Source organism: Schistocerca americana, chromosome 9, assembly GCF_021461395.2.
Source record: "Schistocerca americana isolate TAMUIC-IGC-003095 chromosome 9, iqSchAmer2.1, whole genome shotgun sequence".
Lineage (NCBI taxonomy): Eukaryota > Metazoa > Arthropoda > Insecta > Orthoptera > Acrididae > Schistocerca > Schistocerca americana.
The window spans coordinates 166,390,574-166,407,027 of record NC_060127.1 but is presented as its reverse complement, the minus strand read 5'-3'; the positions used below and the strand labels follow the sequence as shown (position 1 = coordinate 166,407,027).

At 42.7% G+C, this 16,454-nt stretch overlaps 1 protein-coding gene across 1 annotated transcript in view; it reads right to left on the bottom strand.

Annotated features, from left to right (window-relative positions):
- The window catches only part of LOC124551265 (pecanex-like protein 1), a 292,683-nt gene that overhangs the window by 163,883 nt on the left and 112,346 nt on the right, over window positions 1-16,454 (bottom strand). The window lies entirely within an intron of this gene.

The window sequence follows — 16,454 nt, the reverse complement described above, 5'->3', positions numbered from 1 at the left end:
AGTCGAAAAGCTCATAAGAGTGTTGCAGTTGTGCTGAGAAATAATTGTTAAGAAAAAATTTTATACGCTGCGCCATTTCCAAGTAAATTAGCGTTGAAGTTACTCACTCAGACCCTTGTGTATGCCAATTCAAATGGCCCGCCAGAGATGGTGTCACTGAACATGTTCTTCATTTGGTTTCCTAAAATTGAGCAATAGAGCAATACAAAAATTGGGCATGGGACAGTAGTGGGGATTGAACACAACACAATGGCTGAGCAGTCTTGTGCACTATCATCTATGCTATGATGACAGCTGACACTAATTGTATCTGATGGGCCACTTGAATTTGCACTTGCAACAGCTTGACTGGCTAACTTCAAAGCTACTTAACTCAAAAGCAGCACAACATACAAAATTTTTCTCTTAACAATTATTTCTCAACACAATCTACCCTGCTACACCCTTACTAGTTCTTCAGGCTGTTTATGACAACCCTGTATATGTTAAACAGTATAGCTGAGACTACAGGACTCTTGGCTAAACAGCCTTATGGTACTCTTGTTCCAAGCATGCCATTTGTTTTGACTGCGAGAAGGAAGAAGAAAGTAAATGCAGATGAGTACCTCTTTTTATGGGCCAAAGTCGGCAATGGAAATTGTAAAATAAAGATCAACGGTGATTGTATGATTTATTATAGACAATAAAGTTTGTTCTGTCCTTTCCTTATCTCTATTCCTTATCTCCCTTCCTTTTTTTATTTAAAAAATGTATTCACTTTTTGTTTTGGTGGCCGTGCCGCTCTTGGTTACACGCTAGGCAGGTGACCTTGAATAGGACTTAGCCGCTCTACAAGGCTGCCAGGCAACGAAATAGGCTGCTTTAGTGTGTACGTCTCACAGGACGGACGAGGAAAAGTGGCCTTTAAAAACGTGGAATTGAGTCCTTTCTGAAAAATAAGGGCAAGAAAGGGCAAGGAGAACATGGGGATAGAGAGTGCAGGAAGCCAAGGACAGCAAGCAGCTGTAAATCAGATGAACGAAATGGCAAAACCAGTGAAACAAATGTACAAAAAATTCCATGTGCTAAAGAATCAAACTATGGAAAATCCAGGATAGAATGTAACAATACTATGGCTACTCACCATATAGCGGAGATGCTCAGTCGCAGGTGGGCACAACAAAAAGACTCACACAATTAAAGCTTTCGGCCATTAAGGCCTTCATCAACACTAGATACATACACTGTGTGTGTGTGTACGCGCGCACACACACGCACGCACGCACGCACGCACGCACACACACACACACACACACCACACACACACACACACACACGAGACTGCAATCTCAGGCAACTGAAACCACACTGCCAATTGCGAGAGTCTTTTTGTTGTGGCTATCTGCAACTCAGCATCTCCACTACATGGTGAGAAGCAACTTTCCTTCTCATAATATTGTTACAAGAGTTAAAGAACCTATACACAATAGACACACTGCTTAATGATACTATTTGTGTGACCTGAAGCCATAAATATGCAATACATTCATTTTGTCTTGAGAATACAGTCTGTTTCCTTAAAAAGGGATAAACCAGCAACTAGATGTAAAATATCATTGTCTGCCATAAAAGCTTGTCCTTGTACAGTATCACACATTGATCCTACTTTATCTCTGTACAACAGTGGGTTAATGTTGCTGAAAAACAAACAATCCCACTGACGGCGTTACATTTTGCAGTCCAATTTCTCCAAGCGAAAGGACAATGTTTAGCTGAAATTTACCATGAACTGATCAGCATTAATGAGCCTTCAGCAATGATTAAAGGAAAAGTAATGCAATTGAGTCACACTTTTAGGGAAAGCGGTAAGAATACACCCTTTGAAAAGTGAAGCAGAAGGCTGAGCAATGGAGAAGATGATTGCTTAGAACATGAGTCAAGATGTGTTGGAGACTCGGATTTCTTAATCAACTTGCTACAAATTTCAACAATTATGCCTGGCTAGAGTGCACAGAGTTCATTGGGTGACTATTGATCAAACTGTCCAAACATACTGTCATTTCAGAACAGAAAGTCTCTACCAACTCCATTAAAAACATATTCTCAACCAGACTATCTCTTCCTACACACAAAGAAATAGCTAGCATATCAGTGTTTCATAGACAAGTACATGATGAGTTTGAGATTGACTGAAATCGCAAGAGGTGGAATAGTATGCAGGAAGTTTTAAAAAATCTTGTTCAGTGGTCCAAAACTGCTTAGAGAGTAACAGTGGCTATGCAGAAAAGACAGAGGAAAAGGATGTACATCTACAAATCTCTCAGTTTCATGTCTGCATCTATTTCCATCCTTTCTATTCAAAACTATTTCGTGTGAGACATGCTTTGTAATTTTATACATTTCCACATTTTTCCTGTTTCAGCAGTTTTGAGCAATTACTATTCTTCTCCCTCAGACAATTTTAACAACCATTCTTTGGTTTTATCTTCTTCTACTCTACACCTGCTAATATCATTTATAGTGTGTTCAATGCAAAGTATCATTTTTGTCGCATATTAAAATAAAAATTCTCCACTAAATAATATTCCTCATAGAAATATAAAAAGTGAGTAATATGAGAAACAATTTCTGTGTAAACAATTTTCATTTGCTAAATTCTAAACTCTGTATCACTCTACCATCAACTGTGATTGCACTAACTCTGAATGCTACCAGGAACTAAGCTCTAATTCACTTTTTCTAGATTGTATTTTTTCTTGACAGCAACAATGACTAATACAATTTTAGAAATGAAATAAAAGATTAATACTTAAAACACTTGCTAGTGCGATACTTTCCACACACTGTAAATAAAAATAAATTGTTAAAAAATTTAACTCAGCTAATAGAAATCATATTTTTATATGTGTGCAATAAAAGGTATTAGCTACAAGTATCCAAATTCTGTTGGTCACTGGACAAAGAAACATGAAAGTGATCCCTAGACAGGAAGCAGAAACATGGAACATAAGGTCAGTGAAGGAATTAACAGGCCATCAATACTGAGAACAATACAACTGAAGCACTAAATCAGTTTGATGATGATGGGACAAAGACATGTTAAGAAATGATAGGATCAGAGAGTTAATGAAGGTGGAACCATTGCAGGAGAAGATAGTGGAATCAAGGCTGAGATGGAATGGACACGTTAAGAGAATGGAGGAGAAGAGGATACCCAGGAGGATACACGAGACGAAACTGGAAGGAAAGAGACCAAGAGGAAGATCAAGAGACAGATGGCTGAAAGGAGTAGAGGAATGAGTCCAGAAGAAAGGCCAAGAGGAAGATCAAGAGACAGATGGCTGAAAGGAGTAGAGGAATGTGTTCAGAAGAAAGGAGAAGACTGGACAGAGGTGAAGATGGAGAGATAGTGGTAAGACAGAAGAAGATGGAGAGGCCTATGTTCCATACACACCCGACCAGAGGCTGGAAACTGTCCAAGATGATGAATGATGGGATATGGAATTGACCATGCTACAAGTAACAAGTTAGGTGCAGAAATACACACAGTCAGAAGTTTATGAAGATAGTTTTCGAGCTTCAAAATGAGTGAAGATTAGAGATACTGAACACGAGTACAATGTAATACCAATTTTCACTTACAAAGACGCACTGCACACTATGTTAAGTCACGAGTGTTTTGAGGTACAAAACTGGAAATTGCACAAAACGTGATAAAAAAGATGGATTTGTATAATTCTTAGTTTGAGATTACAACATATATACAAGATTAAGGAAACACATATGAGTGAGCAAAAATTTTATAAGGTAGATTGATGAGGTTTTTTTTTAAAAAAAATTATAATTGGAAAGTTTCTCTATTCAAAGTATCTTTAATAATCTGATGATCATACTGCAATGGAGCACTTAGCATAAATTTGCCAAAAGAAAATAACATAATGACCACACGCGAGATGTGCAGCAATGGTCAAGCAGCTACGATATAGTCTGGCCGATTTAAAAATACAATAATATAAAATCAAACAATGGAAAATCCAGGATGGAATGTAAAAATATACCGAGGGTCTCACTGAGGCCTTTACAGAACATAACTATCCTCCCAACCTCGTACAAAAACCAATCTCCTGTGCCTTATCTTTCCAATCACGCACCACCTCATAAAGTCTCACCATCCATCCACAGAGGAGCATTCCCCTCAGTACCACCCAGGACTGGAACACCTGAATTACATTCACTGCCAGCGTTTCAACTACCTCTCGTTGTGCTCTGAAATGAGAAATGTCCTGCCCCCTTCCTTCTCACCTCTCCCACAGTGCTAATCCGCCGTCCACCGAACCTATACAATATACTAGTCCATCCTTACACAACCCCCTGCTCCCAACCACTTGTCTCGTGGCTGATAATAGACCCAGATGCAAGACCTGTCTCGTACACCACCTACTCCCAGTCCGGTTAATAACATGGCCTATCCCATCAAAGGCAAGGCTACCTGTGACACCAATCATGTGATCTACAAGCTAAGCTGCAGCCACTGTGCTGCATTCTATGTGGGACACGACACCAACAAGTTGTCTGTCCGCACGAACAGCCACCGACAAAATGTGGCCGAGAAACAACTGGACCACCTTGTTGCTGAACACACCGCCTAACATGACATTCTTCATTTCAATGACAGCTTCACAGCCTGTTCCTGAACAACGCAGGTGGGAACTGCCTCTGCAATATATCCTACGTTTCCGTAACCCTCCTGGCCTCAACCTTTGCTAGTCATTGTCATCCATCTAGCCCCTTCCCTGTTCCCATTCCAGCACTACGCTGCCCTATATTCCACCAACGAACCCAGTCCTCCTCTTCTTTTCCACTACCCCACTCCCCTCTCTTCCGCACCCTCCATCTAACTTCTCAACTGCACATAGCTGCCCTAGCCTCTCTCAACCTCGTCCCTGTACATTCCCCAACAGCACTTCACCATCCCCCAATCCTACCCCGCTATCCCCCCCCCCCCCTCTCCTCCACACAGTTGTCTCTCCCATCATGCACTACTACTGCTGCTGCTCGTCATCTGGCTTTAGCTACCACTGTGGTCGTGTGTGTGTGTGTGTGTGTGTGTGTGTGTGTTTTTTTTTTTGACAGTGGTCTTTTTGGCTAAAGGCTTATTTTGTGACAGTCTTTTTGTTGTGCCTATCTGCTATATGGTGTTGTAACAATATAAAATGTAACAAATTGACACATAATTGAGATACTGATTGGTGGTTTGCTTCTACAAGTATAGTAACTCAAAATGTTTTATACATTTGCTTATAGCAGTTGGTAGCACATGCACATGAACGTAACTGATTTGTTCGTATAAATGTGCATCGGTAACTGTGTGGCCTCCACAGCAGGAGGTATTCTGTGTGCTTTCTTTCATGGTTACACAGGTAAAATGTTGTTTTTGATGTGAGTACGGACTGCGATCATCTGACGATGTTCCCATTACGCAACAATCAAGGCTTGGGAAACTGGGGGCTTGCTTTCAATGTAGGCTCACCACCCAAGCACACAGCTACAGAGGCTATTGTGGAATTAATCCGTAGTCCTTCCAGAGGAGCCCTCATTAGTCAATCTGACAAGCAAGTAGGCAGTTACTGTTACCTCATTCAACACTAAACAATCATCCATAAAAGGTAGAACCTACACGAAAACTGCAGCTTTGTCACAAAATTGAGCTTGAGAACAGGCAGAAACAGAAGGCATTCACAGCGACATTCTGGCTAAAACAGATGAAAATGAGGTATTTCTCAATTTCATCTGTTTCTTGAACAATGCTACACAATTGCTGCAGATGGAGAATTGAACCATCCCAAACATGGTGATAAGAGTGCAAACGTGAATGTGTGGTGTAGATTGTTAAAGCACAGGGTTATAGATCAATTCTTTTTCATGGAGCCTACAGTTAATTCAACAATGTACATAGACATTTTGGAGCTGTAAGCTGTGCCACAGCTTCCATGTGACATTATCTTTCAACAAGATGGCACGCCATGCCATTTTGCGAACATTGTGAGGGACTTACGGAATCGTGAGTTCCCAGACTGCTGGATCGGGAGAGGTAGCCCACTGACTGCTTGGCACCCAAGAAGTTCAGACATTATGCCATTTGATTTTTTCCTGGAGGGTTTATCAACACCAGCTTGTAATCTAATAGATCTGCACCATCACATTTGTGTAGCTATAGTAAATGTTGTGCCTCTGATTGCTGCAAAGCTCTTCAAGATTGTATGTCTACCGTGGCACTTTTTAAATGGCCTTGTGCTTCCTGTCGGAAGTGTCAAGTGGCATCCTGGACAAATTTTCCCTGGTAGCTTAGAAGTCCGATGCGAGAGCCTTCTTGGCGCCCACAAGTGAGGCAAATATGAGTCACTCTAGTAGGAGGATTAGTCATAAGCTCATGTCTGTGTGACTGTCTTGCAGCTAAGTTGTTAAACCATACTTGGTCGTGCATCTTGCTTCCACCTGCAGTCCATTTCCACCATTTGCTGCGATTGCCAGCGAGTTGCTCCCACTGGTCACTGTCAATATTAAATGCGCACATATCATGCTTGATGCAATCCCAAGAGTGTAGTGAAGGTCTTCCACGAGATCTCTTTGCTCCTGCTATGTCACTGAGTAATGTGCGCCGGGGCAGACGGGAGTGGTCCATATGATGCAGATGTCATAACCACCGCAGGCGACATTGTTTGAGTTTGGCAGTGATACTCTGTTGTTTTTGCAGTTTTCAGAACCATATCATTGGTCACATGATCGTTCCATGATATTCTCAAGATGCTCCGTAAGCACTGCAGGTGAAAGGTGTTGAGCTCTCGTTTCTGTTTGGCATAAGACATCCAAGTCTCAGCCCCATACAGGAGGGTACTCAACACACACGATTGATACACAAGTATTTTTGTCGACAATTTAAGATGTTTGTTGTCCCATGCTCGTATGCGGAATTTTCCAAAAGTGTGGCAGCCTTTCCTATTCGTGCATTTATCTCATCACCCAGAGAGAGATCTTCTGTCATTACTGAGCCAAGATAGCAGAATATATCGACTAACTTCAACAAGGAGCCGTTCAGTTTGATGACAGGCGGATCTGTGTATCCTTGTGCAATGACAAATGTCTTCTTTACATTTATACACACGGAGAAGAACACAGAAAACAAAAGGCTATATAGAAGCAAGTCTTCTCGGAAGTTCTTGGATCTGAGCAGATAAACATTGTAGAGCTTCCCTTCAGATCTGGTTTACAGATGAATGCCCAGGTTAGTTTCACGAAATGAACTTTGAGGAGCGGTGAGAAAAAAATATTGAACAGAGAGGGAGCCAATACGCAGCCTTGATGAACCCCTCTTTCCACAGCAAACAGGTCAGATGTGATTCCGTCGAAGATCACAGCACCTTCCCTATCTTCGTGAAAAGCCATGATCATCTTTAAGAGCTTCAGAGGACATCCTATCTTCAAAAGTACTGCATACGGTCCTTCTCTGCTGACTCTGTCGAAAGCCTTCTTTATGTGGATGAAGGCAATAAACACAGGGGTTTTCTGCTTGTGGCACTTTTCCCGAATTTGAGAAGTGTGAAGATCATATCAACTGTAAATCATTGGGGATGAAACCCACGTTGTTCTTCAGGGTGTATGCTCTCGGCAAGCGTCTGACGCTGCCCAACACCACATGGGCAAATGTTTTTCTAGGTATACTCAGAAGTGAGATTCTATGGTGACAGTTGCAATCACCGCAATCACCTTTCAGTTGGTATAAAGTAACAATATTGGCATCGCGCATATCTTGTGGCATAGTAACCTCAGCCCAACATTTCAGTAAGAGGTTGAAAAGCTGCGGAAAGTTGGCTTATGTTTTACAATTTCTGTGGAGATGTCATCTTTGCCAAGGCAGTTCCCACATTTAAGCTGTGCAATTGCTCACTGAAGCTCCTCCATAGTGGGTGTGACATCCAAGTCGTCATAAGGTGTCATCTGAGGAATTTCATCCATTGTGTTTGGACTAATGTTGATGGCATGTGAGTAGAGGCTGGAGTAACGTTCTACCCAACAATGCAATTGCCGATTTCGATCTGTGATGACTTTTCCATCTATCTCCTTGAGTGGTACGCTCTTCTTTGGAATGGGTCCAATAGCCCGTTTGATGCCTGAGTACACACCACCACTGTCGCCAGCATTGAAACGCTCCTGTATTCCAGGGCAAAGTTGCTCCCAGTAGGAATTGATGCAGTTGCAGACAGTGGATTGAACAGCTACCTTTGCTTCGCTTAACTACTCGCGTGTAGAACTGCATGGGTTTTTTATGCCAGATGACAGTGGCCTGATGCTTAGCATCAAGGAGAGGTTTCAGGACACCTACATTCTCGATGAGCCAATCCTGGGATTTTGCTTCCAGATTACCAAACACATTTCCACCCGTAACCGTAACAAGCGATTTTATCTTCTGCCAGTCTTCGGAAATAGAAGCAGCTGGGTCCCAGGGATCCACCTCTTTTCGTGTCTCGTCACTAAATACTTCCACTGCAGCAGTATCTCTCGTTTGGCAAAGGTTAATTTTTGTTTTGCAAGGTGTTCTGGCAGAGTGAAACTTTTTGGTCACGAAGCACACTTTTGTCACTAGTAGTGCATGATCCGTGTCACAGCCTGAACTAAGGAAATAACATTTATGAAGAAAGTAACACAGATCTTTCCTTTTAGTTAGAATAAGATCTAATCGGTGCCAATGTTTTGAACAGGGGTGCATCCAGGAAACCTTGTGGTTCAGTTTTCCTTTAATGTATGTATTGGTGACACACAACTGAGACTTTGCACAGAATTCAAGCAACCGTAGACCATTTTCATTCATCTTGCCCACTCCGTGTTTGCCTAGCCTGTCATGCCAAGTCGCAAAATCACTACCAATACGAGCGTCGAAATCACCAAGGATGCATAGACGGTCCCCGGAGTGCACTCCTTGTGCCACATCGCTGAGTTGTTCATAAAACTGATCCTTGGCACCTGCAGCTCAGGTAAGTGTTGGTGCATATACAGATATCAGTGTCAGTGGTCCACTGCTTGTTGTGAAATGCAGAGTCATAATGCGTTCTGAGATCCCAGTCAGATTTTCGGTAAAACACAGCAAGTCATGGCGGACAGCAAAACGGGATTCCGTGCTGTCTGGGGCTAGCAACATCTTTGCCCTTCCAGAAAAAAGTGTAGTTTTTTCCCTGTATTGAGCCTTCTTCTGGTAGCCTGGTTTCCTGCAATGCTGTTATAGCGATACCGAGTCTGACTAAATCTAAGTCTATGGCAGCTGTTCTGTGTAGCTCTTGTGAGCTCCCACAGGTGTCTGGGAAGTCTTGCAGCGTAGTGCAGATGTTCCATGTACCGATACATAATGAAATATCTTTATTTTTTATTTTATTTTTATTTTTTTTTATTTATGTAGCAGCAGGTGTCGATATTATGGTCACAACTTCTAGCAGTGCTAGTGTTCCATAAACCCAATGGAGCAATCGGCACCAGGCTGGGCCAATACCTAACTGATTGTGAGCTGCCCAGCTCTAAGCGTGCGGTGACTGGCCAGTGGACCTACGATGTCCCACTGTCAATAGTAGCCCCTGGCGCCCGCTCCTATGCCCTTTAGAGCAGCCTTATAACTGGTAACTGCCACTATCTGCATTGTTTTCACGCGGATGGAGTGTCCTCTCCTAGCTGACTAGTTCCACAAGAGCAAAAATACAATAAGTGCAGAGTCAGGTTGGCTGCAGGCCATTGCCACTCATTTCTGGATGGACCGGAGTTGGCCCTCTCCTATACGGATGGCATGCCATTGCTAAAGAAGTCCGTATCTCCGAAGACGAGAGATGGGAAACAGGATAGGATAAGAGGAAAGAAAGGGCATCGTGAGACACACTTTGTCTGGGTCCTCTGCTGAGGCCCGTCTGGCTCAGGAAGCCCTGCCAATAGTTACACTACCACCGGCACAGCCCTCTGCTTCCCTGGAGCACACAAACCCTCTCACCCGTACGGACAGTGCTACGCTGAGGCGGTGTCTCCTGAGAGGGTAGGCACTAACGGTATGCATATTGCGGTGTATCATGTGTGTAAAAAACATTTTGAGTTACCATCCTTGCAAAAGCATATCATCAACAAGTATCACAATTATTTCTCAAGTTATTACATTTTATATTATTATATACTTAACCCAGACACCATATACACTCCTGGAAATTGAAATAAGAACACCGTGAATTCATTGTCCCAGGAAGGGGAAACTTTATTGACACATTCCTGGGGTCAGATACATCACATGATCACACTGACAGAACCACAGCCACATAGACACAGGCAACAGAGCATGACAATGTCGGCACTAGTACAGTGTATATCCACCTTTCGCAGCAATGCAGGCTGCTATTCTCCCATGGAGACGATCATAGAGATGCTGGATGTAGTCCTGTGGAACGGCTTGCCATGCCATTTCCACCTGGCGCCTCAGTTGGACCAGCGTTCGTGCTGGACGTGCAGACCGCATGAGACGACGCTTCATCCAGTCCCAAACATGCTCAATGGGGGACAGATCCGGAGATCTTGCTGGCCAGGGTAGTTGACTTACACCTTCTAGAGCACGTTGGGTGGCACGGGATACATGCGGACGTGCATTGTCCTGTTGGAACAGCAAGTTCCCTTGCCGGTCTAGGAATGGTAGAACGATGGGTTCGATGACGGTTTGGATGTACCGTGCACTATTCAGTGTCCCCTCGACGATCACCAGTGGTGTACGGCCAGTGTAGGAGATCGCTCCCCACACCATGATGCCGGGTGTTGGCCCTGTGTGCCTCGGTCGTATGCAGTCCTGATTGTGGCGCTCACCTGCACGGCGCCAAACACGCATACGACCATCATTGGCACCAAGGCAGAAGCGACTCTCATCGCTGAAGACGACACGTCTCCATTCGTCCCTCCATTCTCGCCTGTCGCGACACCACTGGAGGCGGGCTGCACGATGTTGGGGCGTGAGCGGAAGACGGCCTAACGGTGTGCGGGACCGTAGCCCAGCTTCATGGAGACGGTTGCGAATGGTCCTCGCCGATACCCCAGGAGCAACAGTGTCCCTAATTTGCTGGGAAGTGGCAGTGCGGTCCGATACGGCACTGCGTAGGATCCTACGGTCTTGGCGTGGATCCGTGCGTCGCTGCAGTCCGGTCCCAGGTCGACGGGCACGTGCACCTTCCGCCGACCACTGGCGACAACATCGATGTACTGTGGAGACCTCACGCCCCACGTGTTGAGCAATTCGGCGGTACGTCCACCCGGCCTCCCGCATGCCCACTATACGCCCTCGCTCAAAGTCCGTCAACTGCACATACGGTTCACGTTCACGCTGTCGCGGCATGCTACCAGTGTTAAAGACTGCGATGGAGCTCCGTATGCTACGGCAAACTGGCTGACACTGACGGCGGCGGTGCACAAATGCTGCGCAGCTAGCGCCATTCGACGGCCAACACCGCGGTTCCTGGTGTGTCCGCTGTGTCGTGCGTGTGATCATTGCTGGTACAGCCCTCTCGCAGTGTCCGGAGCAAGTATGGTGGGTCTGACACACCGGTGTCAATGTGTTCTTTTTTCCATTTCCAGGAGTGTATATTATGAAATCCAAGTGACACTCTACTACTTTCAAGTGGTGTGTTGAACCAGAAAAACAGGTAAACAGACTGACTTGTATCATTTCTGTACAAGTACTGTTCAATTTGATTAGTTGTGCAGTAGCTCTCTGCTGCAAGCATGAATCCACTGTCTGTGTGAATCACTTGCAATTTTTATGATTTACTCATTTATGAAAAATTATGTACAAATATGAACTAGTTTGAAACTAATAACAGCCCCAGAATGCATAGATTTAGAATTTTCAGTAACTGACAGAAAGCAGAACAAAGAGAGAAACGGCAAAAGTCATCAGGTGATGCTGTGGAAGATTGATTTCATACTGTCTCAAGAATGATTTCAAAATCTTAACAAATGCAAAGTTGAAATTTAAATTATAGCAAAACAGTCAGATGTGTTCCACAGTGAAAGGAGATATTAACAATCCAAAATTAAAATGCTTGTCATTTAACAAGACCAAGAAGAATGGTCTATAGGATAGGTATTGTATGCACAGTAAATTACTTGTAGTATCAGGTACACACAACTACACAGAACACCTACCACCAAACATTTACGTAGTGCACATTGCCTGCAAAGCAGATACCTGTTAAATTAATTCAGCAAGAGTCAAAATGAAACACTCCTTTGAACAGAGATAGTGTAAACTTTTTCCTTATATGTTGGAAACTTTGCTGTATAGATACACATTAAACACAGAAATTACATGGAAAGTATGCTACAGATAAACTAGAAGTGTTTTGCTGATTAAGCATTCAAAGAAGTGGCTTCACCATAAAACAAATAATTCACAGAGAATCTCTCACTTTTGACAAAGTGGATGATTTGGAAATGATTTTGTACTGAAAGGTGTTAAAATGAGAATTACAATATCTAGCGTGCACAACAGTGTCATGAAAGAAACACAATGGTTCCAAAAACTGTTGACAAACAAACAGAAGGAAGTACATGAACTGATTACTGGCAAAGGTTCAGACCAAATTATAATGAGATGAAATTGTTTTTTTTTAGTATGTCAAAAGCAATCATTATGTGTGTTTGCTTTTATTATAATCAACAGATGCATGGAAAAAATTCTTCAGCTGCAAACTACCAAGTCATCTCAATGAAAGACGGGAAAGAGTAATTCAAAGGCTAAATCAAATACCCACTGCCTTTTTTATGAATCTAAAGATTTGTACGTAAGGAATTCACACCAGAGTGGCATAATGCTACATTACTTTTCACAAACAACTGCTTCAGCAACAAATGAAAATGATACGATCTATCTACTGTGATAAAGAGCTCCCAGTGCAAGACTTCAAGGAGAACTGCTTCCGAATGATCAGAGCTGCAATTTATACTGTTTTACTACTTTTCCACTACTTATTTCAAGCACAGCGTATTTTCGAGTCGTACCTGTGGGTAAAATCAAGGCACTGAAACAACAACAAATAACAGCATAACTATCATATTGCCAATCTAACTTTCGTACTACCGATCTACTTTTATGTCAGAAGTATACTTGTAATGACATTTTATTATCTTTGATAAAAGTTGATTTTATTTCACATTCATTAAAAACTGATTTGCATCAAACACTATAAAATGTAATCACAGACTGGCTCTCTGACATAAAAACAGACCAGTAACATAACAGCCGCATAGCTACATCATAAATATGATAAATCAAAATAATGTTGTAGCCCATAAACAACTTTAAATATCCTGAAAATGAAAGTAAACAATGCCTAAACAAATAACAACTGTACATTTACATACATCTACATCTACATTTATGCTCCGCAAGCCATCCAACGGTGTGTGGCAGAGGGCACTACTTTACGTGCCACTGTCATTACCTCCCTCTCCTGTTCCAGTCGCGTATGGTTCGCGGGAAGAACGACTGCTGGAAAGCCTCCGTGCGCGCTCGAATCTCTCTAATTTTACATTCATGATCTCCTGGGGAGGTATAAGAAGGGGGAAGCAATATATTCGATATCTCACCCAGAAACGCACCCTCTCGAAACCTGGACACCAAGCTACACCGTGATGCAGAGCGCCTCTCTTGCAGAGTCTGCCACTTGAGTTTGCTAAACATCTCCGTAACGCTATCACGCTTACCAAATAACCCTGTGATGAAACGCGCCACTCTACTTTGGATCTTCTCTATCTCCTCGGTCAACCCGACCTGGTACGGATCCCACACTGATGAGCAATACTCAAGTATAGGTCGAACGAGTGTTTTGTAAGCCACCTCCTTTGTTGATGGACTACATTTTCTAAGGACTCTCCAAATGAATCTCAACCTGGCACCCACCTTACCAACAATTAAATTTTATATGATCATTCCACGTCAAATCGTTCCACATGCATACTCCCACATATTTTACAGAAGTAACTGCTACCAGTGTTTGTTCCGCTATCATATAATCATACAATACGGGATCCTTCTTTCTATGTATTCGCAATACATTACATACGTCTACGTTAAGGGTCAGTCGCCACTCCCTGCACCAAGTGCCTATCCGCTGCAGATCTCCCTGCATTTTGCTGCAATTTTCTAATGCTGCAACTTCTCTGTATACTACAGCATCATCCGCGAAAAGCCGCACGGAACTTCCGTCACTCTCTACTAGGTCATTCATATATATATATATATATATATATATATATATATATATATATATATATATAAAAAAAAAGAAAGATGATTAAACTTACCAAACAAAAGCGCTGGCAGGTCGATAGACACACAAACAAACACAAACATACACACAAAATTCTAGCTTTCGCAACCAATGGTTGCCTCGTCAGGAAAGAGGGAAGGAGAAGGAAAGACAAAAGGATATGGGTTTTAAGGGAGAGGGTAAGGAGTCATTCCAATCCCGGGAGCGGAAAGACTTACCTTAGGGGGAAAAAAGGACAGGTATACACTCGCACACACACACATATCCATCCACACATACACAGACACAAGCAGACATTTCAATGTCTGCTTGTGTTTGCTTGTGTTTGTTTGTTTGTGTGTCTATCGACCTGCCAGCGCTTTTGTTTGGTAAGTTTAATCATCTTTCTTTTTAGATATATTTTTCCCACGTGGAATGTTTCCCTCTATTATATATATATATATATATATATATATTTTGTGAAAAGCAATGGTCCCATAACACTCCCCTGTGGCACACCAGAGGTTACTTTAACATCTGTAGATGTCTCTCCATTGAGAACAACATGCTGTGTTCCATTTGCTAAAAACTCTTCAATCCAGCCACACAGCTGGTCTGATATTCCGTAGGCTCTTACTTTGTTTATCAGGCGACAGTGCAGAACTGTATCGAGCACCTTCCGGAAGTCAAGGAAAATGGCATCCACCTCGGAGCCTGTATCTAATATTTTCTGGGTCTCATGAACAAATAAAGCGAGTTGGGTCGCACACGATCGCTGTTTCCAGAATCCAAGTCAATTCCTACAGAGTAGATTCTGGGTTTCCAGAAATGACATGATACGTGAGCAAAAAACATGTTCTAAAATTCTACAACAGATCGATGTCAGAGATATAGGTCTCTAGTTTTGCGCATCTGCTCGACGACCCTTCTCGAAGACTGGGACTACCGGTGCTCTTATCCAATCATTTTATAATGGGTTTATTTGTACAGGTACTGCTCAAAAATAAGCCATGCTGGAAACTAGTAGTGGAAGAAAATTACGTACAAGAGAATACACAGCAGTGATTCTGAGCGTGGACTAGTCGTCGGATGTCACCTGAGTAACAAATCCAGCACGGACATCTCAACCTTTATAAAGCTACCCAACTTCACTGTCTGTGATCTGACTACAGAGAGGAAATGTGAGGGAACAACCACAGCTAAACCGAGACCAGGTAGACCTCATGTACTTGGGAACAGGAACTGCTGAGCACTGTGGAGGGTAGTTGTAAAATAAAAAATAAATAAAAAAATCACACAAAAATCAGCACAAGGAATCACCTATGAGTTCAAAAGTGCTACTGGCACAATGACTGTGCTCAGGGAGTTCTGTAGTCAATGCTTAGTGATGATTGAGGTGGCTTAAAGAGCAATACCACTGGACAGTGGACAACTGGAAATGAGTAATTTGGAGTGACGAATCGTGCTATATGGTGTGGCAAACTGACAGAAGGCTTTACGCTCGGCAAATGCCTCGAGAACTTTAGCTGCCACCGTGTGTAGTCCCAACAGTGAAGTATGGAAGAAGCGAAGTATGGGGTGTTTCTCATGATTAGGATGTGGTCTCCTTATTGCATGTAAGAAAACATTAAATATGTAAGGATATGAATATGTTCTGCAATGCTATGCACTGCATACAGTACAAGGGCTATTCGGAGACAGTGAATGTAACAGCATAACAATGAAGCCTGTCATAAAGCATAGAAAGGATGAAAGGGGGCTTCATATGCACGAAGACTGCTAGGAAAACGGGCATGTAAGTCTTTAAGCAGAATTAAAGTAAGATGTAGAAACAAGTACAACGATAGCAGAGTTGGGAGAGGGTGTCAGAGTTTCAGGATATTGTGTATTGTGTGTTGGTTGTGTGTGTGTGTGTGTGTGTGTGTGTGTGTGTGTGTGTGTGAGAATGGGGCAGCGGCAAACTAGGAGAGGAGCAGAGCAGTGCAGTGCAGAGCATAGTTGGTGTAGGAAATTTACTGGTGGACTTTCTGGATCAAAGTGTGTGTGTTGGAGCAACAATTCTCAGTTGTAAAATATGGAGACACTACTCTTAGTTCAACCATCCTGCATATTTTATTTTGATATTTGTACTTAAACCAATTAACAAGGATGTCTTATGATCAC